Source organism: Temnothorax curvispinosus, unplaced genomic scaffold (assembly GCF_003070985.1).
Source record: "Temnothorax curvispinosus isolate PA1 unplaced genomic scaffold, ASM307098v1 QBEX01005026.1, whole genome shotgun sequence".
In the NCBI taxonomy this organism is placed as follows: Eukaryota; Metazoa; Arthropoda; class Insecta; order Hymenoptera; family Formicidae; genus Temnothorax; species Temnothorax curvispinosus.
The window spans coordinates 43,202-68,436 of NW_020214806.1; the positions used below are offsets into that span (position 1 = coordinate 43,202).

Consider the following 25,235-nt stretch of genomic DNA (forward strand, 5'->3'; position numbering starts at 1 on the left):
AAATAATTATTTTACATTAAGGTCCACTTATGGATTTCCGGTTCCGAGAGGAAACCCCGTTATTGTGTCATGTCCCCGTATATCCACGTATCTGATTTTTTATATTTGCAACTGCACACGTGCACGAGTTAGTGACGCGCTGTGCGTACTGCACGATCGTGATTCTTTTCGCATGGATATTCGTATTTATGGGGACAGGGGGTCGACCCTTCAAGGGAGATACTTTATCGAATCGTATATCCGAGGCTCTGGTACAAGGGGCCTGGAAAAAGATACTCTCACTGCTGCGAGAATCCATATTTTTATATTGAAATAGACAATTAGTAGGTACAAATAAAGTATGATTTAATATCAACCTTGTATTTCACTCTCTTCTTGTAGATTCTTTATCGTTTATTGTACATTTGATTATTTTTTATGTATAAAGATAATTGTACACAGAAAAATCCTGATCGGTGTCGTGTCCGAGTTAGCAGTTTCATCGAGCCCTTCTGGGCTTCGAGAAAGTACGGAGTTCAGAAAAAAAGGACAGACCAACGCAATGGATGGATGAAGAGCAGCACCGGCCGCAGGGGGTGGAACACGGTGCGGTAATAGCATAAATCCGTGAACTGTGTGTAGTCGGTTCCCGATGGTCTCGAGGAGGGGGAAGGGACAGGCAGGCCGGAGGCAGGCCGAGCGTTGGAAGAAACGACAGTCGCCACTCGACGCCTGCACCGAACGGGAGGTAGCTCCGCGAGCACTCGGCCTTTTCGGAACTCCGTTTTTCACCCGCATGGGAAAAAGTCCCCCCCGCTCGGGGCGAGCTTTTGACCGCGAGTAATTCACGTTGATTGCGATTTCGTTGCGGTTCGTATAAAGGAAAGAAAAGAAACGAAGAAAGATCTCAAATCTTCGCTACTCCGGATTTCTTCTTTCTTTCTTCTTTTTATTTCTTTTTACGCCAAGAAACTATCGCGAAAAAAAAAACGATGAAACATCGCGGGGTCGTCTTGGATCCGGTGTGAACGACCAGAGGAGGGAAAGTCCGCGGTATCGATCGAGGGATCAATCAATCGCGCGCGAGGACGGAAGCGCCTTTTCCGGTCAGCGCAAATTTCGGCGGGGCGATCGCGCTCGATCGCTTCCGCGGGGAGAAGATCGGAAGGCACGCGATCGTCAGTGTCACCGGTGTGTTTCGCCCGTTGTGACGATTCCGCACACGCGACCGAAAGCAGCGCGACTCGTGAAAGTGCGCTGGCAGCGGCGTCGGTCTGTCAGCCGGACAGGTGCGAGAGTAATTGATACGAGGACGAGGTGAAGATAGTAGGGGGAACGAAGAAAAGAGACTTGGAGTAAGCGAGCGAGTGGGCTTGTTGTTCTCGAGAAAATCGATCGAGGACGTTAATGCGAAATAAAGTCGAGAGGTGACAGAGATATACCTGGAAATCAAATAAACATTTAAGTAAACAAGTGTCGTAAGGCTCGGATGGACGTATCGCGATAGTTTATTATTGAAGAAGATATATAGTGACAGACGAATAGAGTGGCATTTAACGGACGACGGAGAGACGGGTATAGGTGGGACAGAGAGAAAGTGACGTTTCTTCGATCATACTAAGAGCGACCGAGAGGAAGAGAGAAAGCAGACGACGGGTGGGTCCGAAACAGGTCTGCACGTGACACGGGCAAAAGTTCGCCGGCTGGAGGAAGAGATCGGTGCGATCGGGTAACGAAAGCGTTGGCGTTGTGCGCGAGTGTGACACATTCGATTGCATCCTCGGCTTCGCCTTTTTTTTTCCATCGGCTATTCCGTGAGAAAGTGCGGGCCTGACGTTCGCCGCAGAGGGGAAGAGCACGCGGATTACTCCAGGATCAGAGAAGAGAGAAATCTCGCGACGCGACGAGCAGTCGAAAAGGAGAAGGAGGAGGAAGAGGAGGAAGGCCGCACACGAACACGCGCGAGGAGACGCGATAAATTGATATTGCTTTATCGGATATCAGTGGGGACGAGAGAAGGGGACAACGGATCTGCGCTTCCCCGGGCGAATCCGCGAGCGTGGTAAGTGCGTTGTTTCGTTTACGTATCGTACGTATACATATATACACAGATGTAAACACGCGGCGGAAACACGCCGCCGGCGCTCGGACGGAAATCGATCGTCCTCGCGATTGGTCCCCGCGGATATCGCGAACGTCACGTATCTTACGCAGGACTGCAAATTGAGGTAGCCGGTGGTTTGGGTTCGCACGGGACGATCGGGCGAATATAACATCGGGGGAAAAAAATTTCCACATTGGATTGGATTCAGAGTTATCCCGTACATTCTGAAACTCTGCACTGCGATAGAAAAATACGGAATAATTTACACACATATTCGAAAACTGTACTTCCTCGACAAGAACGTCGACAATTTAAGTTTTTGTGAAAAGTATTTGTTATTACTTTCATCAATATTAATCTTACACGTAGAATAATTTTTGCAATATTCGTAAATACTTTAGTAATCTTAATTTATTGTTCATTCGAACTCCACAGAATATCGCGACAAATCGGTATCAGCATCGATCGGCAACGTTACACAGACTGACCATATACGACCGATTAATTAACCCGCGGCGTGTTGTGGGCTCCCGCAGTTTGTTTACTTGTAAACAAATGATGTGGAATCAGGCTAAAAGCACGATTGTTGATACGCCGACCACTCTTTTTTTTTGCGTAATTTTACCTACCTCCGCGATTGTCGCTCATTAATACGCTGGTGCGCTGCGCTCGGCGCGCGGACCAAGGTGGCGTGTAATTAAATCCCCTTGTATCTAAGAACAATTACGCTCGTTAACGGAGCGCACTTCGCGGTTCTCAATTAGTTTCTCGAGTACGATTCCGACACGAAACGCAGATTTAACCCTTTAATTGCAAGAATAGCTTCACCCGCCACTCGGTGAGTAGCAGTCTAGTCTACCAAACTATTTGTATTTCGCGAAGAGTTATACGTATAATACTTCAATATTTATATAATACGCTTTTTCATGATAGATCTCATTTAAACATTATACGGATCACGTTAAATTTCGATCAAACGTAGTACATCTAACAAATTGCCATTCTTCCGAATCTTTATGCTGATACCGGCTGATACCTTCATAATCCTAACGTAAAACAATGCATAGCCCATTGATTTAAACGCTAATATCGTCGGCCATTTACCAAGTCGCAGCATACACAATGTGCTACAATGAAACTACTTTACACATGTTATTGTGCAACGAAAATCACTCCATTTAGCATATTCGTTATTCGCCATTAAACGCGAGAACTAATTATTGACTTTTATATCTTTATTTTCGTCGACTATGTGTGTCATGCGGTAAAATCCGGCGGAACGCATATTAACAGGATTATAAAAAGATATGTTAAAGGTTGCTTAACGAAGGAGAAGAATTTTTTTCGAAATGACTAAGCACTGTTTGCGATGACTTTCTGACTAATATTTAGCAGCGGATTTAAGATACTTATTTATAAAATTTCAGAAGAGAACATATTTTGACAAAAGTTTTAGACTGTCCCCCCCAGCTTCACATATTTTACATAAAATTGTCGAAAGCACTTTCACTCGACCCTTATTTATCTTTTCCTCCTCCAGATAATCCCTACTTATCAAAATACCTTTCACTAAAACTTTTAAAAGTTATTGTTCGCTGCTCGCAATACTTTAGGGATGAGTCTTCCTTGAGGAAGATAATGAACGGAGAAACGATGATAAACTGCTAAGAGGATGACATCAGCGGACAGATAATTCTATAAAATGTTGTAGGAATTTAATGTCCTTGGTCATTTATATTATAGAAGAGAAACGGCCAGATACGATTAATAATCAGATTAACGTCTAACTTATATCGAAATACTTCCTGTTTTAATTTCTACACTTAAAACGTGTTCTTGATCGCTAGAGTCTCGGATCGTTGATTTTTAATTTAATAATAGAATGAAAAATGGCACGATTTTTGCGTTAAAACATCGACTATTCAAAAAATATCAAAAATATCAGAGTATTAATTGGTAAAAATATTTATTTTTCGCGAAAATAAATTTCTGATCCTTTTTCCAGTTATTGCGAAAAACGAAAAACCGAATCTAGTAAATTGATCCGGCTGTTAATTATGTATTAATTTAATTAACTAACTGAGCTAAAGTGAATTAAAGTGAACTAAAATATTCTGTCAGATCGAAATACGGGCAGTCTGCGTTCTCGCGTATCGGGATCGTCTAATCCAGTTCGACTGGTGAGGTCACCGATACCCGGTTAACGGAGGTCAGGATCCGCGTCCAGATCGGACAGTACAGAAGCCAATCCAGATCAAAGTAGATTGCCGTCACATGACGGTGTCAACTTCCCAAGACGGTTAGTTCTTTGAAGTTTCAACAGCGTACGCTTTACGTATCGTGCTAATTATAGCTCTACACGACAGTAATAATTAGTAATTAATTCTCAATGTTTTTAAATAATTATCAATTTTTATTTCTTATTATTATCTTATTGTTGTCACTTTTTTATTTTAATAGTTTTATTACATGCGACTTGATTTACGAATCGAAATATTAACTATAATCGCTATAATTTTCACTAAACTTCAGCGCTAGAAAAGTTGAAGAACGGCGTTCATCTTCCGCAGGTGCACGCCTCGCGACAATGTTATGAGCACTGCTCGTGAGCATCGAGCCTGTTTTGTAACATCGAGACAACTCTCCGTTGGCGTATATCTACTTTGCTCTCGATTGCGTGTACACGAAAAACAGGAGTGCGGATAACATCGCTCTGATTGCCGTACATGTTCAAGTGCACTGTCGCGTCATTGCCAGTTAACATACTGTACGCGGTAATTAACTAGCATATCAGCGACTAATTACCCCGTCTATCGGGCGATCTGATCTTTCCAATAAGAATCTAGTATCGCAAGGCGTGCGACATCACTATGCAATTATCCTTGAACTTGGCAAAGCTATAATAAAGAGCTTAAAATTTGTTATGCCGAAATCGTAACACACAGATGACGGAAGATGACAGAAAGAACGAATAAGAAGGTAACACGATTGATTTTTAACACAAGTCGACATCAAATTTTTATCATAGAAAAAGATCCTATTTCGAGTGCTTAATAAATGTTAGTAATATGAAATTCCCAAGATGTTTAATGCAGAATTTATACGGTCATATGTGTGACAGATCTCGAAACTACTCATAAAATTGCATATTTTGTGGCACGGCGCGGGTCGCGCAACACTTTCTAACAAGAACCGATCAGAATATCGGACTCGGCGTCGATCCCGGTCGCTTAATCCGCAGATTCATCTCACGTTTTCGGACTTAACGACGAAAGTATACGTGCCGTCAATTCGGGTCGGCCGTGACACTCTTCTCTCGGTGCTTTCCAATGCGTCAATAGATCGGTGTTAATGTGAAGAAATGTTCGTTCGGTCCAGGTATATACGGAAATCCTAATATCAGGCTTTTTCTTACAAGTAGATATTGACAGCTCGAATTATATTTAACAAGTGATCCAGAGAAGATGCATGGACATTTTTCGCAATTATTATATCAGAAAATTCTTGAATCTTCGCGCGGTAGTCTATACATAATCGACCTAATTATCCATATTATACATATAACAGAAAATATTTGTATCCATCTCTGCTATTTTATTTTCACTTTGTCCTCGATGTTACGTCATAATCGAGTGCAATTTTAATCGTTCCTAGATTTTAAAGTCGACCCTCAGCTTATAATTCCGCGTTCTAAGCAGGAAATATTCGAGCGGCAAAAGCCTTCGCCTTTGCAAGAGCAATTCTGCTTGGAAATGCAGACTGTTTATTTCGAATATCATTCAGGGACATTTGGATTCGGGTTTACCCTCCTTCTCGTTGCCCTTCCTATTAAAGGCAGCAGCTGCGTTTAGACGATTGCCATGGAATTTTCGTGGCGGGTCCCGAGTTCGTACGTAGGCGCGCGGATAAGAGGGACCAGGTCGATAATTGTGACAGAAATTCAATCCTTTGCAAGCTGGACCTAATGCCCGCCACTGACCGCCAATTCAATCAAGCGCCCGCCAATCGCGGCCTCCGGAACGGGATTTTAGCCGGCGCGCAGCGCCGAGGGATTTCGTTACGGTCCGCTGCCGCCAAATAAAATTCTATGGAACGTGTACGGACCAAACGAAAATAGGTATTAACTACTCGATGGCGTACGTGATGGCTCCAAAACACTCGCCTATGTAAATCGTTCGCTAACGTCCACCGAAGTGCAACAGCAGCATCCACGCAGATTGGTGAAATGGATTAAAAATAAATTAAATCACGGAGGGGTCAGTGACACGCCACTGAATTGCGTAGAAAAACAAGAGAAATATCGTGATTTCGGGAGAAGAATATTTAATATCCCATCGCTAAAATCTTACGAGGTACCTAAATGTTTGTGGAATAAGAAATTCCCTTTTGTTCCTAAAAAATTCATGACATGAGAGACGTTTTCAGAATTATATCATTCGTAATTCGTAACTTCCACTATTTGGATTACTTCTTAATATTCCTACCTACAACAAGAATGCATATTTATTTTAATAAGTAAATAGCGATCAATATGTGTATAAATTAATGTTGATATTTTCGATTATTGAGATCTAAAAATAATTTTTGTTGATATATTATTCAATTAACAAAAGCGAGCAAAAGTTATTGTAAAATTCTGCCTGACTATTATTTATTCTGCACAAATATATATATATTTTTTTAAGACTATAATGGAACTTAGATATGAATTAAAAGTCTCGCGCACATTGCTTCTTCTTCTGTCGTCCGCAGGGCTCTTACTTTAAATTACTTTGAAATATTTATTTGCTGCAACTTCGAGGCGAGAGATAGGAAGTTTCGTCGCGCGTGGTCAGTGCATTTCCTCGCGAGAATATATGTGTTCACGCTCTCGGAGCAAAATGCAAGAGACGATGACACACGCGTTCATGATGTTTTCTCGCACGGAAAGAAGTGTCCAGCAACGAGCCAGGAAGTGACGAGGGAATGGCCCGACGTTGCGGTACATTGTTGCGTTACATGTACACGAGATCGCGACGTTATGTTATATGAGGATGTTAACATCGGTACACCGGTTCGTCGATCGATTTAAATGCTGAATCGACTATCTCGACGACCGATGTTTTCGAAAAATGAAATTCTTCGCACTTGCAACACTGCGTAACGCAATTGCGTTGCGCACAGCGCGGTATAGGTATATACGCGCAATTTCAACTTTTGATTTAAATTTTGCCAGACTTGTGAATGTAATAACTGATGCGTAATATATTCACAATGTGTATCATTAAATGTTATTATACGTTATTTTGGAGATATTTGATTCATAAATAAAATATTTTTTATACTCGCATTTAGATACTTATGGCAATCAATGGCAATCATTATTTGTTGATTACAAAGGCAATGCGTTTGGAAAATAGTTGCATTGAAACAGTTGAGAGATAAATACCGACAAAACCGAAACGTTAGCTCACAATGCATAATATTTGCGTGTGGTTTATGCGGCGGCTTGTACCGTTACGCGGAGCCACAATTCGAGGAGGCAACTTAACAAGGATTTGTTTTGTGTGTGCTCGAAAAGGACTACGAAGGAGGCTCCATTGTAACCACTTTGTAGGCGCAATTATGGCATCTCCGCTAATTCCTACACCGTGTCGACGGGTCGTTACACGGCGCGCTGATTTTCTGGTAGCCGGAAATAACGCCGGTATTACGGAAACCGTTTTATCCCCGTAGTTTAGAAAACTTGATTCGTTTAAAACGAGGTCTTTAAACTTCCTTAAAAATCTTACGCTTTAAAGCCGAAATTCTTTTGCGTACAATTAATATTGAACATATAGAGTGTACTATTAAACTATAAGATTAAAACGAGATTAATTTCTAATTGATCTAGCTTAGATAATTATTTGCCATAAATCAATAATGTAACCTAATGTAAGAGAGAAAGATCGTCTATATATAACGCGAATTATAACTTCGTTTCGTTGTGAGAATCGGCGGTCATTCTAACGCGACCGCGCAGGAAGTATCGCTACCATCTCGCTTTCGTGCTTTCATCCCACGGTTGCGAGCGGTTTCAGGTTCAAGGCTTTCACCGCACTACCGTTTTGTGTTAGCTACTGAGCGCGTGGGCAGCGCCTCGATTTTTGCCGGCGAATTTGGCTCGCGGCTGACCCCGTTCGCGGACCGCCGCGCGCCGCGGTTCGTCAGCGAACTCGCCGAGACGCGGTCGGGAGAAAGGAGCGTCGCCGTTTGGTGCGGAGGTTGGAAGGTTAATACAACAGGCGTGTATTAATTGCGGAGGGGAAGAGGACGGCGTTACATAACGCCAGGATGTCCGTTCGTTCCGTTCGTGCTTCATATGGCATTCAACACGCGCACCTTACCACCTTGGAACAGTTTCGAATCGCACGAAGCGCGAGGAGACGTCTGATTGCGTGCAATACTTTCCGATATTTGAATGTATATCAAACTTAATGGAAATCGAAACGCGATCGTATTAAAAATGACAGATCTGTTTTTTTTTTAAGATCGTGTTATCTATTTTTACCAACTTTAATCTTTTACGAAAAAAAGAGATAAACGTTGAAGATTAAAATGATAAGAATCAGCAACGATTATCCTAAGTGGCGAGATTGATTCTAATGATACAAAAAACAAATGTCTATCGCAATGTAAATGAAAATAAGAATAGTAGTCAGTGTAGTCACTGTTGCACAAGCGTGACTCTTTTTTTCTCATTAATTAAATCTGAGTTTAATCTGAGTAAATGCAATAAATTGCTCCGATGTAATCACAAAGAATATCGACATAGCGCGCGCGAACTTCCTTCTATTGAAAAGCGTATCTCTTTCGTTGCTGCACGGAGAGGAAATAATCAATGGAGTCGGCGGCGCAGGAAAGCGTCTTCCTTTTCATTGACCGACAGTACCCGGGAGGTTCGCTATTAAAGTAATCATAAGATTTGCGCGGGGGCAATTATGCGACCAGGTATTTAAACGGCGAGGAATACCTGTCGTGAGCGTTGAAATATGACTCAGTCTGGAGGTAGCTCCGGTCGAACCTTCTTTTGGAGCGGATATGTTCGCGGGACCGCGGGATTCTCGGAATTAGCTGTAAGGGATCTCGAGCGTGCCTCCGACACGGACTCGCCATTGTCATGGTACACGTTCGAACGTTCAAGGGGACCACGACTTGTGTACAAAGGACAGACGAACGAAGCGCTCTACAGTCAGAACCGTTTAATGCCACGATGACGAAGCGACATTAAACGAAACCTGTCAAACAAGGAAAACAAAACTGTCGGGGCGAAAAAACGAAGGGAAGGAGATAAAAGAGCACGTTGGTCCTTAAAATTCTTAAAATTTTAAGAAGACCAACGCGCTCAGGAATAAATCTTACAATTAGCATCCAAACTTTACTTCATATTTTTATTCCTTTAGTCTGCTTTGTATAACAATTATGACATAATTATGTTTGTCTTCGAGATTTGTCTTCGAGTTTGTTTTGAGATTCACTATATCAAGATCGGCGCGATTATGCATATTAAAAAATAATAATATTTAGCGTCCATCTTTTCCAAACGAGTTGGTCAAATTTCCAGTGAGACGCTGCGACGAAACCCTTCTTCTCGACACCGATCTGAGGGGAGTCTGGACAAAGTTTACGGTCGACCAGGCACCGAAGTAATTCGCCGGCGCGTTTACACGGACGACTTGGTCCTCCCGCTCGTGCGAAATCACTCGTCACACGTTTTCATTCCATATTCGACGCGAGGCGAAATCAATTAGACGTGGCTTAATTATAGGGGCGTGCGCGCGGTGCACGCGCACCATCTGGCGCGGTGATTAACGGGAGAACTATTTTCTGTCGTTTACACCGCGGTTTTCCGCGTGTAACGGTTCCCACGGGTACGGCCAGGAGAGTTCCCGCGAAACGGATGACGTTGTCGCTCATTCGCCCGGTAGAACGGCCGTCTTCCTTTTGTCTTCGTGCCTCGACTCGAGCGGCCGGCAGGAAGCGACCGAGTAACTTCCTTCGCGAAGTGATGATGCAGAGGTAGAAAATGCGTCTATTCAGGACTGAATCTGCAATGCCCGCATTGGACTAGAGAGTGCCTACTGTTAGTAAGATTACTCGGGAAGTCCGTTAAACTGGCCACTGTTGAAGCGGCAGTTCAGAGAGCCAGCTGTAACGCTGACTGCACAGATCCTCCCTCTTTAGAAAATGAGATTAGAGCTACGGGGCTCGAGTTTCGTCGAGCTTAGCACGAGATTGTGGAAAAGCGCGCGATCATCGGCAACGAACGCCAACCACGCACGTTGTCGCGATGGTGCGTAAGTGGGCCAGGCGGCGTGTGTGAGTCAGTACTTATATCGAACCCACATTGAAGGTGATCGTCGCCAGAGGGATGGGGCTTTCTCAGGGCCAGCGACCGCCGCGGCGCCGTTGGCGGACGAATCTCGGCACCGTATCGGTATCGAGATCGACGCGGTCGATCGCGTTACAGCGACGGATTGTAACGGATCGTCCGCAACCGCGGCCGCGATGACCATTCTAATCGGATCGATTCTACATGCTTCAGACGGAGCGCGCGAGGCTTCGATTCAGCTTTATTCAGGTTATTTATGCGAAGACCAAGTCTCGAACGGTAGCTAAATGTGCCTCGTCTTCTCTCCTCCTCCTTATTATCACGTTAACACGTCCTCGAATTTGCATGTATTGCTCGCGAATGGTCTGTACGGTTCTATCAACGTGGTTACAATTGGATAAGAATATTTTCTTCAGGACGTGACGACGCGACGAAAGAAAGGACGAAAGCAAGAAATGGGCATTCTGTTCACGCAAAAGCGATACATAAGATACCTATGTATTTATGCAATCGATATAGCGCGCAGGGAACGACACGGGATGAATCGATAAGACACGCCGAAGTAAAAGCGAGACGAGTTTCAGGCATCGACGCGGTGGTTTTCAACGGCACGTAGTTCAAGCACCGATATATACGGCTCCGCGTCGAAACCGACATAAATGTCGGCGCTCGGGGACTTATCGCTTTTTTTTCCCTCGGTGTGAACGATACTTAAATCATTTTGAGACGATGCTCTCTGTGCAAGGCGGTCTGGTAGCCTTAGGCTGTCGGTCACTGACACTGTTTCACAACCCGCGCGACGGGCTTCGACGGCCCGGCTCGTGTCCTCACGTGATCGAACCCGCGCGGCAGAACCGAAAAATGTTCGTAAATCCGAGCGGATGCTTCATCTCGATTCCACGTGGGATCATCGCCCCTTAAATTTTTCTCGAGCCACCCTAGGATATGACTCACCAAATCAAAAGTGAATCCCGACCGATCGCGATAAGAGTCCGTCATTAGAATTTCCTACATCAAATGTCCTATATAAATTTATCAAAATAAACTCTAACAATAAGATTCATAATTCTTCTCAATTTCTTGAATTTTATATTGAATGTATTTTTAAATTACATTTCTTGAAATGTGAGTAGAGGCCATCGTTTTCTCGTGCAGCGAGAATTTCAGGGAAATACGCGGTTAGAAGAGAAAGATTCTCTCACGAGGCGCGAAGCCAAGAGGCTACCTTCAGATGAAAGAGCACGAAATTTTTTCGCGACCTTGGGGAGCTTCGGCATAAATCGCGTCGGTGGAGCGTCGAGGAAGAGCGACGCCTCGCCACGCTCGACGAGCCTCCCCAAAGGGCATTCTAAAATCGGTCTTAAGGTCGTCCAGGAAACCGCAATACTTACCATTTCTTTTTCCCCTCGAGAAACTTCTCTCTCGCGAGATCGTTCTACCGTTGCCACGGGTTGCTCACAAATCCCGACGATATCTATCGCGCGTAATAAAATGAACCAGATTACGTCGAAAAATGAAATGTTCTCGGTATAATGAGATTCGAGATTTTATGTAGATTCCAAGACGCGATTTAATCATACAGTTGATGGCGCGATTAGATTGACTTTGCCGGACGACAAATCACTTAAAATATTTCGGAGCAACGACCGTAGTGGTATGACCGGTATGGACCATACTCAATTTGCACTTCGAAGAAACGCAAATCGTCCTAAACCTTCGTATTAGGTCAAAGGCCATTGCGCGAGTTGCAACAGAAGAACTGAGCTTCTCGCGCAAGACTATATTAGGGTTAACAATCAGGTCAATTCGTCATCTAAACCAGTTAGTCGGAAGACCAGATACGATCGGCAAAACCGACAGCTCGTCTAATTGAATTATCTCTGATCGATCCTGCGCATGAGACCCGCTTTTCACAGAACGCATTTTAGAAATGGATGATGGCGTTAAATTTTATAATATAAATGCGAATTTAGAAATAAATTGAAAATGATACTTTTAACGTTAATTTTGAGTAGAAATAAATAAATTCGAGTATAAATAAATGAATAAATAAATTGGGTATAAATAAATAAATAAATTCGACTTATTAAAGAAATTTTAATTTACATTATCTATAGATTGTTATTAAAATTATGTAAGAAAATAAAGAGGAGAGAAAAATCGATAAAATGCAATCTTTCCTTTTATATACACGTGATGGGAGCATTCACGCTTTCATCCTTGCGCTCTTACATAGCTGTTACGTCGTTTTTTATTACTTCGTAATTTCAGAATGTCGAGGTCAGAGAGCGCGCAAAGTGCGTACGATAATGCGTATAATATCGCACTTCCTCGCGACTGCGTGTCGCGTTATGTCGTGTTATGTTTCAAATTCCTGCGTCGGCGGACTGTTATAATTGCGGTACGTAATATCGCGATTGCGTAACGGTCCGTCTTTCTCTTTCCCCCCTCTCTTTCTTTCTCTCTCTTTCTCTCTCGTTTTCTCGCGCCTGCAAGAATTTGCACAAACAATGACGCTACGCGCTTCCGGGATGACGAGCGGTGATAAATCGCGATCGAGAGAGATCAAACCGTGGCTGTAATTATTTAAAACAACCACGGTGAATGCTTGCACTTACTTATATAGACGCGATTCACGCGGTTTACTTAAACTTCCGTTCACGACTATGATGCTTTCATTGGAAGTCTTAAATATAGTCATCGTGAATGAGTATTATGCCGCAAAGCGGATTATAGTTAGAGACTCGCGTTCTCTCTCTCCTTCGAAGAAAGTACAGTGATCGTAAAAGTAATTGCAGCTTTCTGAGAAAGGGATAAAATGAATTTTTAATTTAAAATGCGATTTACCATTTCAATCCACCGTTGCTATAAGCGTACGTTGCTGAAGCATATTGCACGTCTATTTCGAGCTGCAAGAAATTTCATCGAAATTTCTGCTGTCATCGCTCGTTATGTTCGCGTCTATCGCGCTTTTAACGGAAAAAAGCATCTGCCATCAGCTTGACGGCTCCGTCAAAATTTTTATCTCTCCTAGGTTATAGGGTAATCCTCGGCCATACAGGCTGAGTTCACTTTGCGAACACTTCCAAACCATTCCGAACGACTCTTCTTGAAAGCTCCAAGAATATAACCGCCAAGGGCTTTTACTCACGTATGAAAGCTTAAGTGTGTTACGTTTCCGATTCATAATTTTATGTTTATTGAATTTGCTCTTGGGTACAGTAATATTTAATATTATATAAATTATTATTCCATAGCGAAATTGAGAGTAATATTTAATTAATAATATCAATGTCACAGTATTTCATCATAGAGAATATTATTTATAAATATTTAAGCACACAAGAATCTTGCCACTTGCTCCAAAATTTCTAAACATCACAGACACACTTGCTATACATAATTTAAAAAATTGTTTCTATCTATCGACGAGCACAAAATATCCGTTGTCTAAAAGAAACGAATATTTTCGTGACAACCCTGTAGGTCTTGCCGAAAACTCGCACGCTCGCATCTTCGCTTTTATCCGAAAGAGAGAACGAGGCAAAACGTAGAAACCGAAAGCTTCTTTTAACGCGCCGTGTATCTTGGAGCTCGTCCAAAAGCTTTCCAGACAGTTGGGCGCATAACTCGACATCGCGCGAGAAGGTTATCGAAGAAGAAGCTCATCCCGCGGATCTGAGAATAATATTTACGATAGCCGAGATTGATGGTTAAGGTGGATGAAATCGTGCGTCAGCATTGAGATTAAACGGAAACCGCGGAAACTGTGAATGCGAACCGTATATAATGCGAACACTTGTCTGGTCCCTTACCTCCGCATGAATTATGTGAAATCTTTTATTTGCCAACAAAAAAAAATTTCGACGTTGGGCAGCCACGATGTTTAATTCAACATGAGATGAGTGTAATGTCGAGGTCATCTAAATGAACTGTAGATTCGAGACGAAATTGGGGTCGACATTGAGTGTAAACAGAACGCGTGTTACTTTGCAGCCTCGTCCTTGGCCGCTCCTGATTATGTTAGCACTTCTCGTTATCAAACGTTGCGCAAAAGTTTTTGATTTATAACGGATCCACAGTGGTGCTTAGGGAGCAGATGTTCGACGAACGCAATAAATCTGGAGCGAACGATTACGAGCGAGCTTACGCCACATGATGGAGATTGAATTGGGATAAATTGCGATGAGAAAACATACGCTCGTGTACGTTAAATAAATAATCTAAAATCTAATCAGTGTAATGCAAATACAAAGCAAATAATTAATCCTCCTTCAAAATGCAATTAATTGATTTCACGCAAGTGATCCAAAGTTCGATTGTAACGTTAAATTTAATTAATCTCATTCTTGCTTAATACATATAGATATAAATATCTTTTAAGGATTTCGAATCTGAAACGAAATATCACACAGAAATTTTTTTCCGGAAATAGTTATGTATAATAAAAAAAATTTTTGTATCCATGTATGTAAAGATCGAGGTGTAAAAGCCTTTTTTCTCTCGCTAAGAACATCAGAAAATCATCAGATCATCATATCATTCCTCTTAAAATATTATAAGAGCTCAAGCGTTCTTCAAGCAATAAATCCAGCCAAAACACATATTGCGCCAATCGTGAATAACGTTTATGAACAAATATATCATACCTGATAAATGTATCGCGCACAGTTTTGACTTAAATAAACGATCGTGCTAGACTATATTCAGTCTTGATCCTCGCCTGGGCCCTGGAAGCTTTTACTCGATTAGGCGATATATCAGCTACTTGACTCAACCCGTGAATTTCAGTGTGCTCGTTATATCTTTCTTTTTTTTACAAACATCTTTTTTGAGGTGTATATTCTGCCTCGCTTATTTTTCATGCATTTGCATTATGGTATGGAGACTTTCTTATAACAAATATATGTATTTTAGCAAATAATAACAAATATTTTTTTAATTTATAAGTGTATAAATTTTGGCAACAATAATATCTTATATCGTGATATTTAATACACGTTCAGTATATCCGTTCTGCGCTTCCTATTTTTTCCGCACTATAGTCGGATGCAGGTCTCAATTCGCCATTAAAACCGCCGGTACTTATTTACCAAGGTGTAGCCCACCGAGTATCGGAATATTCACGCCGCATAAGTCGCATTCGAAAACCGCGCAGCGTTCGAAGCCAACGTCGGGAATTGCATCGATCACGGTGGCGCATCGCGGCTTCCCGTTTTTTTTTCCGCGCACCTCGCTGACCCTCTTACCTTGACCATGGCACTCCTGAATTCCTGCGATAATTCCTCCTCGGCGCAGCACGAAAGTAAATACCGATCGCACTTCTCGCTTTCTCACTCCGCGGCTGTCTCGCCGTGAATTTTCTTCGTTCTCGCCGCTGCCGGAAAAAACGCCGGGACCAGCCTTTCTGGACGGCCTTAACGAGACCGAGTAAAAACGATTATTGAAAGCCGAGGGGTGTCCGGCGGCGCGCCGATCTCAAGGTGGACTCGAAATTAAACCGTCTACGATGGTACGATACTGCGTTTTGATACGCGAACCGGACCTACGTGACGGAGAAACAAATATCGCGACACCAGAAAGACCGATGTCGTTCTCTACTTTGAAAGTAAAGGAAAAAGAAATTACATAAGAGTTCTCGCAATTCTTGCGATAAAAAATTATAGTCCATGTTATTTTTAATTCTACGTGTTTTGGCAATTAAACGCAAGATTTATAGACGGCACGCTGGATTTTATAGCGTTACGTTAAATGTGTATAGGGATACACTTTCGCCTCATGCAAATTCGAGATAAATTCATCGCAAAAAGGAACGATTCGAGGATTCGCGTGGCCATCTCGACAAGCAAAACGATCGTCGTCCAATTAAAGAGAGATTGCTCTTCGTTTTATGGCCGATCACACACATTGGGAGAGAATCTTTTGGTCACCATTATAGTTCCACGAAGTACGTTTGTTCTCACGGCCATTATTTTCTTTTCTGATCGAGCTGACGAAGGAACAAAGTTTCCTTTTGCCTTCTACGTGACTTTGAACGTGTTTCCCGAAGTGAAAGATCACTAGAACTCTCCTCGAGCAGTTACCTATTGTTGGAAGAATGGACACGTCCATTTGAAGGTCCAAAATTACGCAAAGCTCAAAAAATAACTTTTATCTTGAGACTTTTTATGCGAAAAGAAAAACTGATGAATGCTTTAGAGATTGTGACGCATATGAACGTCTGGCATATATTCGACTTGTTTTTTTTCTTATAATCTAGTAATTTTTCGTTCGATGCTGATATATCAAAGGAGACGGCCGGATCCGAGATCCGAGGTCTTTTTCTCTGACGTACTTGGCACGTATCTCGCGTCGCAGTTCTCGTTCAGAAAATTCAGCTACTCTTCGATGAGCGAGATAAAGTGCAGGAGACTCGAGAATCGCGTTCCTGCGTGGTCAGCTTCCCCATCTGTAATCTCGTTCGCGCCATCGTGCGATTTGGCACGTTTTTCCAGTATTGTGGAGCACCCTGATTATATTTTGGCGCCAGCCATAGCTGTTAACTGTATTTTAACCTTAAGTCGTACTTCGGGAAGTATATTGTATCTAATATCGTCCCCGATGAATTAAGATTTTATTTTTATTGCTTGATTTAGAAACGTAAAAAAAAACATATAGATAATAATTGATGCATCTAAAAAAACGATACATGATTTCGCCATAAAAAAGAAACGAGTATTATTTTGTAAAAAAGAGAATTAAAAATTCGAAATCTCGCGTTTATTACAATCTGTTTATATTTCCTTTATTAATCTGTTTTATATTTTCTAATCGCATTTTCTCAGATATAATTTTCATTTATTATTCGAGTAGATATTTAAATAGGAATGATATAATTAGCAGAAAAAAACATGATTAAGATAACTTATAATTGGCACGTTCGTGTCAAAAATTTGACCCCCGAGTAAAAAGTCTTTGCGATTACATCGTAACCACAAAGTCCGTCGGCTCGTGTGCGATTTGTATCTCTTCCTCAACCGGAAGTGGGTCGTATCACCGACACGATTATATTGACGCCTTTGCGACACGCTCATTGTGGTTTATTACAAACAGACGGGTGAAAAGCAGTTATCTACTTAGATTTTATAGCTCAGATCAGAGCAATAGATCACACTACTCGTTGCAGAAGATATTCCAATATTCAAATGTGGAAACTATCCGGCCCGTATTGACGTACCAGTCATATATTTATGAATGAAGTTTAAAAATGCATTCTAAATTTATTTTGAAAATATTTTACATTTGAGTCCGTCATAAAATATGCTGGTAGACTTTTCTCTCTTCTCTTCCCGACGAATTTCCGGCTTTGCGAAAAGTCCACTAGTGCTTCTAAAATGCAAATGGAAAAATAGTAGCAGCGCGAAGGAAGATGGTCATTCCCACGTTCCATCCTAAATCTCCGGCGAGCTCCTGCCATCCAACCCCTTCCTTCCGCCCTTCCCGCCGTTTCCGCTCGTCCGTTGAACCTCGCCTCGCAAATCGTCACCGTCGATTTCCATAATTTCCGCGTGAATGCACGCGCGTGTCCCATTAACGCTCCGGCCACGTCCGGCTTTTGAAAAAAGCCGAAGAAACGACGTTTCACAACGCGCACCACTTTTGCCGTTCTCCACGCGAGTGCGAGCGCGAGTTCACTGTATCATGGTGAATTATGAACGCCGATATTACGACCCTGAATCCCACGGTGGGCCGAACGGTGTTACTTTACGGCGAATATAATACCGCAATTAACACAATGTGCCGTATAGCTAATGAGGTGAGTTGCCGCGAATTTTACAATTTTTCCAAAGGAATACGTGTTCTTGCGAAGGGGTGGATAATACAAGCAGCGATGCATAAAATGATCAAGACCTTTCAATGCCGTTACAGAATATCAAGACACATTACACTGCACCATCGTTTTTCTTTTATTATTAATTTCTCTTTCACGTAAAATTGTTGAAATTAATAGATAATATGATAATGTGCGATTAATAATATGACATTTTACAATACGTAATATAACATTGTATATTACGATAAAACATACTTTTACCTTCTATTATTAAATAATATTAATATTTTAACTATTGAATAGATTTATGATTAAAAGTCAATCTCTTGTATTAGAAGTCACAGGAATTGAATGTGTAAAAATTAGAGATGGTTTATCGCTTCTTAAATCGTCATCCACAAGGCATCTAAACTAAGCCTGCACTTCAATTACCATCCTATCATCGGTATGAAATAAATAAAATTCTTCTTCTCAAAGAATCAACGCTCAATGAGAGTGCAAGCGCATTCAGGCCGCATTCCTCATCCTACCGCCGTATGCATCGTCATGCGCTGCGCACCTATAGTGACTTCCTATTTATCGTGATCTCCGTTTTCCTTGTCACATGACGACGATTTCGAAGTGCTTCGCTAACTTGATCTCGTGTAATAGCGAGACAACCTAAATTAGACGAGCCGCCTTGATGTTTAGAGCATATTAGAGCAATTATCAGAATTACTTATTAGAGCGAGAGGAACGGCGGTGAGACTTTGTGGCGCTCATCAGCTCGCTAATTAAGCGATACCGCAACTGTTATCGTAGCCTGAAAGAGATCTATGCTGTGTGTTCGTATATTGTTCATCTTTTTATCGCGCATATTTATTAAATTAGGCCAAATCGTCCACCACCTAAATGCAAAATTAAATAAAAACACATTAAATGTGTAAAAGATATTAATATTATAAAAAATCGAATAAAAATAAGAAGAGAATATAGAATTGTTAAATGACATCAAAAACGCTGAAAATTATTTTACACGATTCTCAAACACGATCGACTCGATTGTGAAAAACAATTCGAAATTCGCTTCATATTATAGTTACATAAGATTTGTATCTTTGAATGTAATCAGATATTGACTAATTTAATATATGAACGTAAATAACTACAATAATATTAACTAGGCATTATCAGTCAACTTTGGATCATCATGAAATTATATTACATAACTAGATTGCCTCAGGTAACCGGACACATCTAACGCGATAGCAAAAACTGGCATTCTTACGAGCGCGTTGTGGTAGGTTCGGCACGCGACCAGATTCGCGACGAATGTCACGATGATGGCTCGCGCCATGCCTCGGCCAAATGTTCACGCGAATGCCAGAAATGCCTCAAAAATACCCGAGCGAGCAGTCTGTATCTCGCGTCTCTGTTGGACGCGCGGCAGCTTTCCTCTGCGCAAGCAGATGCGCTTCAAGAACGGAGAGGCTCTTCTGAGATAAACTTCTATTCCGTAATCGCACCTGCTTTCTAAAATCATCCGAGAAAAGCCGAGATGACACACGTAATTTCTGATGTTGAAAATAATCCATTTTTATCGGAATTATAGAAGAAAATCTCGAAAAAAATTCTGTGCTCACCGTTAATCACGCAAGTCGCCAAATAATATCGCAAGTTATAAATTCGAAATGATTGTAGCATATAATAGATGAAATTTTATAATAGATAAGTAAATGAATATAATAAATAAATAAGTATAAATGAATATATAAATGTGGATATGTTTATTCAAGATAAGATAATGAAAAAATCGGAGAAAATAAAATTGTTACATAAAATAAAGTACGAAGATATATTTCATTTGATCCAATTAGAATTGACCAAAATCGACTTCGTAATCAAATTGTGCGAATCGCTTCTGAGGTGAAAGATCGTTTTTACTTTCGCCAAAGGCGGGCAGAGTCTTCGTTACGTGTTCGACGTTACGAATCAAGCCAATCTTTCCCTTGACACTATTACCACTAATTGTTTCGCACTCGCGTCTCGCACTCGCGGACGCGAAACTGCATGCGATCGTAGGATGGAGAAGTATCTTGTATTATTACTTCATCGGCATGGAGTAATCTCTGTCTGTCTCTCGGACATTCGATAGCGGCGAGGAATTTCAGGAATTCGAGCGGAAAACTATTCGAAAACCGCGAGGTGATACCGATCGCGTGCGGGGCGCACACTTATTATCGCCTCCAATTTGATCGGTCGGCTACGCCGAGCTCGCCGGTGTAATTATCGCGCATGGATTGTTACCTCTCCGTCTGTCGCCCCGGAGGAAACGAAAGCGCTCTTGGCAGGAGAGCCGAGCGTGGCGCGAGCGCGAGCTCGGCCGTCGAATTGCGAGAGACTTTGCGAGCGTCGAAGTCTATCAGAGCGTGTCTGAGGGAGTTGCATTGATTTTTCATCGATTCCAGTTTCCAGCGGCGGCTGGCATTAGCAGCAGCCAGCGGCCGCCGCCGCGCCGCACAGCCGTCCTGACAGTCTCGATTAACTTTTATACGGCTCTTATGCAGGCCGTTCGGTAATAAGCCCGTTTGGCGAGCAGTATGTTCCTTATCGTATCAGCAATGTGTTCCCTATCGTAAACTTAAAGAATCTTTCTGCCTGTTAGAACCGCTACTGGTTCCGGTATTAGGTATCTTCGTAGCTGTGCCGATTAGGGACATTAAAGCGAAAGACCACTTTTGATTCGTTGAGAATCAAGGTTGTTATTATCTATTACCTATTTTTTTATGCATATATTTAATTCGCTCGAGTCCTTCGAACCATTTATATCTGGACATTCTTGTTAAGAAGTTATCTGAAGTTTATCTCGCCCATAGTACTCATATTTCACGCGGCAAACGTAACAGTAGGAGGTCTCTTAACTGCTTACATTAAGCATATCAACCTGCTCCGTTCCTACCCAAGCTGAGTCAATAAATCAAAAAGTCCACATTGTTCTTGTTACTTGCATTCTTTAGCATAATTATTCATTTCGAACCTATGATCTTGCAAGAATGTGCTCCAGATATCGAAACTCTCTTGTCATTGTAGCATTTACACGCTTAAACAGAGTTTCTTTCCCCCTCCCTCTGCCCCATCAGATCGTATCTATTTTGTAAATGGCAGAATACGATGATGTTGAAAAAGATGGAAGACTTTTTAACGCTGACTCGCGCGCGCTCGCAGCTCGCGTGAATGCAGAGATAAAAATAGAAAATAATACGCGTTGCAACCGGGCATATAATTAGGGCGATATCGCGGCACCAGCCGGTTTATATTATACATTGGACATTTCACGTTATGGCATTGTGATTGTCCGCCGTTTTTCTTATTTTCAGTAATGAGCAACGACCGGCCGCGGCGCGGTAACACTCGTCACGCGATTGGCCGCGCGCGCGCGCGAGGCGAAATATCGGAAGTGGACGATTTGCCGAACCAGTTTCCTGTGGATTTTATACCGCGCTCTTTTAAGCTGATCGTTCTCTGCCACCGGGATCAAGCGCGAACGCGGACGATAAACGCGATTTTACTGTCGCCGCTTCTCGTTTAAAAATTTCGTTCGCTTGCCTCGCGTCGCTTTTATTATCTCACGCGCCGGTCTTTAGCCGACCGGGCCGTAATAAATCCGAAGATCCCTCCCGACGTTGCCGCCTCGTATTGTCGCTCGTTCCCTCCCGTCGCTCGTTCTTCTTCTCGATCGAGACCGAATCGCATCGCGGATTGCCGTAATTTATCGCGAATAATGTATCCGAGACCGGGGAGATCGTTCCGCGCTTCTCTCCGCTCGCTCCCTCGGCTCGCGCGCGCGCGGCTGCAGGCGCCGCGACTCGCGGAAATATAACTCGCGATAAAGTCGGGCGATCGCGCGAACAGATAATATACGACTTTATTTTACGACGTGCTCAGCACCGCGCCGATTAATTAGTTTACACGAAACACTGCTGATGCTATCAAAGCGAGACAGTTGGCCTCAAGGTCCTCCCGCGTGCCGTGCTGCGTTTGCCGCCGACGATCCCTCGACAACGACGACGATGATGAAGTTACCGTCAAATAAGTAATACCGCGATCCGGGTGCGTTAACTCGCCGCGCCGTCCCGACTTCGTCGTCATTTTCTTTTTTCTTTCTTTTTTCATCTAAAGCTGGCGCTAGACTATGCACGATTCGTGATACACTTTGGAGCGTGTTCGCGAACGTGTTGCACTATATTTTTCTAATTGGTCGACCGTGATAATTTATTAATCTTTCCCGGTTATGAAACGATTGTAATTTCGCGTGTTCCTAGAATAATGTTTCGCGACGCGACGTTTAACGCGGTACAGACAGTATGAATTTAACGAATTAATTGTTAACCTCTTCATCGAAACTCGAGATGATTCATCTGACTTCATTAGAGACTCATATTACCATTGCTTTGCGATTTTTGAAATTTTAGCAATAAATATCTTGCAAGAAAGTTTTGTTGAAGTTTATTTGAAATTTTAATTAAATAAGGTTTTATCACATATTGTAACATATAAAGATCAATTAAAATCCTCGATTCCTTAATCGTTCGTAATTGAACGATTAATTCTAGCGACATCAAAATAAAGATTATAACGGAAAGATAGTCAAAGTGCATTCTATAAGTATCCTGAATACTCCAAGTGCATTCTTTTAAACACACACACGTATGGTCGAGAAAGAGAGATTAAGAAATATATTTGGTGACCGAGAATCCGGCGGAGTAGAATACATTATTTCCCATAAAATGGGAACGTGCCTGCCTCGGAGGGGAGTCCTTCCCTTCGCTAAAGAATTCCAACATTACGAGGGTTAGGTAAAATTCCTAAGTCGCGTGTATGCAAAGATGTGCGACGCTCGTAATCGCTCGATGCCGACACCGATGCCGACATGAGACTCGATTTATCTGAGAAGGCAGGTTCACAGCTCAACGGGCAAGAATGTTTTGTCGAGCCTGAAGAAAGTGCCGATATTCGTCTCGTTTCTCACATTCTGCGGACCGTATTCTGAAACCCGAACTCGCGCTCCGAAGATTGTCGTTCGCACATTCATTTACGAACAAATGTGGATTTATCCATATTGAAACGGTTTTTGAATGCTTATTTTAACAATTATGTTAATGAATAATCAAGCACCAACTCGTGACTAACAATATATTAACCACAAGTTAGCGCTTAATTATATTGGTCTTTGTCGAGCGATATTCTTATTTCATAATAGCCTCGTAATGGCACGGTGTCGGTTTTCTGCGGAATCGTGCCGATACATGTATGTACAAGGAGTCCCATATACAAATGCAATTCGCTGCTCCAGGTTGGCGTAGTAACGGAGTCTCATTTCTACTTTCAATTTGCCTTGAACTTCTTTGTCTTCATTGCTCGCCGCGGCCCGTTGAGCCCGATCACTTGTTCCAGAGCTTGCATAATCTGAATACCTGCCGCGAGATCTTTGCCATTCGCGGAATAATCGAGATATCGTTAAACCGCAACGTGAAAAGTTTATCTGCTTCCCATAGACGGTAGAAAATGTTACTAAAAATCGCGGTACTCCTAACGGTATCATATGGAAAACACGTCTTCGGTGTTTATTTCAATTCCCGAACAATCTCGCACAGGATCTCTCTAAATTCATTACTAATAATATATGTAGGAGAAACATTAAGTTACTGAATAATTAAGTTATCATTTTACTGTGCACCCACTATTTAACAACAGCTACATGAAGTGAAAGAGAAATTTTCGAGAATCTTTCTTTAGCAGTGAATGATAGGCTCGACGGATAATTTTCACGGGACGAAAGTCATTTCGGTGCGTGTAAGCGGGTTTTTACAAGCCGCCGCCGCGTCTCGATACCTCCTATCCTTTCGTTCGAACAAGCGGGCGCCGAGCCGAGATAAAGCCGCGCGAGATGAGGACCCTGTCAGAAAGGCAGAAAAAAAAGCTGTGCCGCGGTCATGCCGAGAAAAAGACATTTGATTCTAAATATAGCCGGTTGTCGAACGGATTTAGAAATCCGGTTCGAGTCACGTTTTTAAACAGCAAGCGTGATAGGACACACAAAGGAATAGACGCCGGGTTTCTCCCCCGGATTCCAAAACACGCGTCATTTTCTACGCTTCGCCGTTCGACAAAACTGTTTTTACCCCCCGAACTGTAGTAAAAACGTTAACTTCAGTGAGAAATTAGCACGGCTCTTGCAACAAAACGGCGGGAATGGCGGGATCCGTTATGGCAGGTTCATACAAAAATAAGGTGGCAAGTCAAATGGACTTGCTTCTCTTTTTTAACAAAAAAGAATAAAGGGTAAAATAAGCACGTGTCGAGCTTCTTGTACCTGTCCTGAACACTGTCTTTTTATACAAATAAAATTATAGCGTTTTGCATCGAATAAGAAGACAAGTCGAACAGACAATTCGATAGAACAATGTAAAATTGCTTAAATTATCATCTCAATATATTCTTAATCGATTCTTTCGGTGATTTTTTAGTGCACATGTGTAAATCTCGATAATCTGTCGATTGTGCATTGCACCCGTGCAATTAATCTCTTTAGCGCCATCGACGCGACGCGCGTAATAAGAGTTGCCCTAAATACAATTTTATACTTCTTTCGTGCGCCGGAATCACGCCCGCTTCTCACCTTCTTCCACGAACGTTCCTTTCGTGCCGCGATGACTGACTTCCTGGAAGAAATGCAAACGTTGTGCTCGATTTTCCAGGAGTCAATCAAACAACCGGTATCGCAGACCAGAGGAGAGCACGAATGGATCCGGCCGATCGCCAAAAAATGAGATACTAGCTCGAAAAGTATAACGAGGTATGGAATCGCTATTATATATCTGACATCGTTATACCATATTGCATTTTTTTGTCATCCCGTAACGGACATTGTTTTCTACGCAACGTCCTAGATATACGACGGAGAACGATGAACAAATAGAAATGACGAATAAAGATTGTAATTGACTGGC

General features: G+C 42.2%; 1 protein-coding gene across 2 annotated transcripts in view; it reads left to right on the plus strand.

Annotated features, from left to right (window-relative positions):
* Positions 1-714: 714 nt before the first annotated feature.
* Positions 715-25,235, plus strand: part of LOC112454394 — a 41,213-nt gene continuing 16,692 nt past the window's right edge. The window contains exons 1-2 of one of the 2 annotated variants that reach the window (XM_025015769.1): positions 715-2,041; positions 24,984-25,081. The gene's annotated coding sequence lies outside the window, so the exon portion shown is untranslated. The remainder of the gene's footprint in view (positions 2,042-24,983; positions 25,082-25,235) is intronic. The other variant, XM_025015768.1, reaches the window with a different exon arrangement.